The sequence below is a fragment of the Marmota flaviventris genome, chromosome 4 (genome assembly GCF_047511675.1).
Source record: "Marmota flaviventris isolate mMarFla1 chromosome 4, mMarFla1.hap1, whole genome shotgun sequence".
In the NCBI taxonomy this organism is placed as follows: Eukaryota; Metazoa; Chordata; class Mammalia; order Rodentia; family Sciuridae; genus Marmota; species Marmota flaviventris.
In genome coordinates this window covers 98,318,722-98,323,083 of record NC_092501.1, presented here as the reverse complement: position 1 = coordinate 98,323,083, position 4,362 = coordinate 98,318,722, and the positions used below count along the sequence as shown (strand labels likewise).

The window sequence follows — 4,362 nt, the reverse complement described above, 5'->3', positions numbered from 1 at the left end:
TTAGTGGAAACATATCAGTAGCACATAAACCCAGTGCTACAGAAATAATAATTAAATTTTAAAAATCTTCAAGTAAAACTACATATATACCATGAAGCTTAAACTTTCTGGTAGAAGAAGAGATTATCCTTACAAGCACTAACAACTAAATTATTCCTTACTCACTGTAACTTAGAGATCTATTCCTGTTTAATGAGTTTGAAAAAGCACACTGAAATTAAAGAAATGAATTAGAAACCTGAACCAATTATTAACGGATCGAGCTTTTTAAAAAAATGAACATAAGTAGTTTAATTGATCCTTTGCCAATACAAAAATAAGCATCCACAGAATGTTTATTTACTGTTTAAATTACTCCACATTTTTACATATTGTGAACAGAAAATATATTTTACCTCACACATAGTAAAAGCAAATAAGTGCAATCTTTCAAACATTAAAAATCATAATCAAATCTGTACAACAGATAAATAAACATTTACCTCTAACAGTTAGCTTATAAAAAAACCAAACAAAAATTATTTATTGCCCAAGTCACCAGTTTACTTAAAATTCTACTACAGTCAAACATCTCCATCATAACAACTTGAATCTTTACTGCACATGTTTAGACTGATAAATATTTTTTTTAATGGGAGGGATAATAGGAAATACCAAAATGGTTATAAAGAACTTTCCAAACATTGGAAATAATATACAAAAATTAATTAGGGAGGGGAAAACATTAAACCACAGGGTAACTGGTATTACACTGCTAGAGCTTAAGGAAAAGAAATGGGTGTATGTTTGCACTGAAAAGGAAAATTTGGCCTTTTTATAAAAAGAAGCAATGACAACATCAACAAAGATAAAACCCTGTCATGGAGCCTTATAACAATTCTGAGAGACAAAGGGTACAAAGATTTAGACTTGTATACCTGACAACCACAGTAAGGACAAAAATCATGTCAGCAAACATGAACAAGCAGAACATGAATACATATAAATTAAAGGCATACTGTTCATCATTCCATGTCATTGCACATAAGAACACAATACTGCAAGTCATTCTTGAGTAGAAAAGTTTTCAATGAAGTAGAAGTTCCACAATGAAGACAGGCACAAACTTACTACCACAAATTTAGTAAATATCAAAACAGTGGTGTCACTAGGCTAATTATATCATCTACACTTTGTACTGGAAAGGTAATCATTTCCCTGCCTTCATATATTAACTTAAAATCACTATAAATGGAAAATAGCTCCAGTAGAAAAGACTTTTCACATGCACTCCTATGTTGCATTCTGGTTCATCAATTTTTTCTTAGTATTTCACATCAGGTATGTACACTGCCGATATATACAACCACACTGTTCAACAGACATCCCTAAACTGTTCTTTTGCCACATGTTTGTATTTACATAGACATTTGTATTTCCAGATAGATCCTTTTCTTCTCCAGACAGATACAAAGTAAGCCTGAAGAGTTTTAAGTTTTTTGAGATTTTAGGAACCTAATGTCTTGATTTATCTTGAATGGACGATAAGATGAGTAGTCCACAAAAAAACGCAGTTATACATGCCAACCTTTTCAAGAGAGATGAGTTATCTTTAGGAATAATAATCTGTGCAAGATCATTAGTGATCTGAGAAATTTCATGTGCCACACAAACGAAGATGAAAGTGCTGACAATGATGTTGAGCATAGGGTTTCCAGGTATGAGTACCAAAATACCCCTTGTGTCGGCTGCCAGCCATATGTGATACTGACAAATAAACAGCTCTAATGAAATTTTTCCAAACCAAGCAAAAAATGAACTGTAAACTGAACGGGCATATCCAGGAATATTCCTTATTAGGATGAAGGCTAAAATCTGCACCACAGAAACAGATGGGTGGAGTTCATTGCATTCTGCTTTGTTTTTACAACTGCTAGCCCAGATGGAATAGGTCAAGAAAGAAACTACTGAAATAAACAATAGAAAGTTTGAAATTTTGTTTGAAAAAAGAGGTTCACCCTTTCCTTCAGAAAGTACTTGACGCTTCTGTAAAGCCAAATAAATAAAAGCAAACAGCATTCCATGGAAGACTACATAACGGTCTAACCGCCATCTGAACCACCATTCATATACATTTCCTTTCAGTTCAAAACACTTGGACAATGGCCAAAGAGAAAAGATCTTCTCAAATGCACCCTGAGAATATGCCAAAAAACATATGCATAACAGCAAAAAGCCTAGTTTCAACAATAAGCCAAAATGCCAGAAACAATTTCCGTTTGCTCTCTTTTGGATAATCTGTGGCCACAGTGCTAAAGTAACATATATGACCATGAACCACACAGTGACCAAGGGAACAAAGTAATAGAATTGATAAGGCCGATCCATTACTATACATAACACCACTACCAGGAAATTGAGACGAAATAAGACCTGACATACTCTATGGATTCCAAAGTCTCCTTTTATCCAAAAATATGAAAAATGTCCATACCCTGTCTGAAACAGATATGCAGCAACCAGAACTCGAATGTGCATGTACACAGGCAAAAAAGTACTTGCTCCAGAGATGTGATAAATCAAAATCACAAGTTGCATCCAGCCCTTCCACTCATCTGTTTGTTCTCTATTTAATACTTTAGTCTCTTTAGTATTTTCATTGTAAAATACTCCCAAAACCAAGATGTAGATAATTGGAATAAAGAAAGACGAATGGGTATAAAACTTGTTTTCCTTCATAAAAAGATTTGCACGGTCACACATGTAGAAGTAAGCCATAATCAGGCCAAGTTTGCAGAAAGATTGTAAAAGTATTTCTAATGGAGATGCAGGGTTATTAATAATATTTTTCTTTTCCTCACCACTTTCCAAATCAGTACATGGCTTATTCTTTCGATGAGCATTACGATGAATTACATAAAAAATTAAATATCCAATAATAGATAAGGTGAAAAAACAAGCAGCTAGTTTCTGTATGAGAGTAAGAGGAGGCTGGGGTTGACAACAGGAACCATCTACAGGCTTCAAAATCTTATTGCAGTACACGTTCATAAGAATCATTGCACTAGTTTCTCTGCTTGATTTAGGAAGATGTAAGCCATCCAAAGATTCCATGATGGTTTCTTGAGCAATTAATTTGGAAACACTGAACATCTTAACATTTGACTTAGAATTTCTGGTGCTACTATTCAAAATACTGACTGCAGCTTCATTGTAGGCATCTATCTTCTCATTAGTGATCATTTTTCTATTTTCACTTAATAGATCTTCATAAACTGGATCTTGTAAGACCCAATAAACATCACTAGTCTTTGCCAATTTTTCTAAAAGCGGTGCTATGGAGGTAATGTTCATTTTATATTGAGAAAGTGCTTCATTGCTACCATTGTGAATCTTGATGGAACATGTGGCAGCTCCTGCTACAATCACATGGGGCTTTGCAACAGAATCCTCAGTCCACACTTTGATACACTGTTTCATAGAACCATTAACTTCTGGATGCCACAGAAAATCCACTTTAACTGATGCAATCTTGTCTTCAAAAGGAATGTTTTCATGCTTATTTCCTTCTTCTTTGAACTGAGGGTTAATTATTTTTACAAAAGAATAAAACAATTGACGAATTCTGGAATCTCCAATAAATGCAATATGTTTATCTACAAGGCAATTCTTCGCTTCACTGATTTTATATTTATGCATCATACAACTGTGGGGTTGCCAAACTTTTTCTCCAAGAAATCTGCCACTTGAGAGAAGGTATTCACATGAATCACTGCCTCGGTAGCGGCGGGAGGCGAGGTGGCATGCCGCGAACAGCAGCACAGCCACCAGCGCCAGCACCTTGGCGCTCCTCACGCTGAAGTAGTGGTTGATCTCCCGCTTGCCCAGGTTGTAGGCCAGAGCCGCCATCTTGGTTCCTCCATGACAACAGTGCGCGGCGGAGCGGGGAAGGGGCGCCGCACAGGGGCAGCACTGGGGCTGCCGCCGCCGCCAGCCCCCGCGGCCGCCACCCGCGCCTCCTGCCTGGGAGCCTGACCCCGAGGCCGCGGCACCCTCGGCCTCGGCCTGCCCCTCCTCGGCCGCGGCCGCCTCAGCGGCCTCCCCCCGGCCCCGCCGCCGCTGCTCCGCCGTGCCGGTTCCCCAGGCGCCCTGGACGCCTGTCTCTTCCCCTTCCCTATCTTTTTGTTTCTTGACCATGCCGTGTCTCAAATAAAAACTCGTGTGCCTGAGAATCATCCTTTTAAGGATGTGAAGCTTTGGGTGTTAAAAAAAAAACAAAAGAAAGATGATGAATTTTAATTTCCATGGTGCCTCATCTTTGCTGAATATGAAACCTTCAAGCCTCTGAAGAGCTGAATAAATTAACCCACGTCTGTCCGGGCT

At 38.0% G+C, this 4,362-nt stretch overlaps 1 pseudogene; it reads right to left on the bottom strand.

Moving 5' to 3' along the window:
• Positions 1-285: 285 nt before the first annotated feature.
• Positions 286-3,961, bottom strand: LOC114094918 (N-acetylneuraminate (7)9-O-acetyltransferase pseudogene; annotated as a pseudogene).
• Between the last annotated feature and the right edge of the window lie 401 nt (positions 3,962-4,362).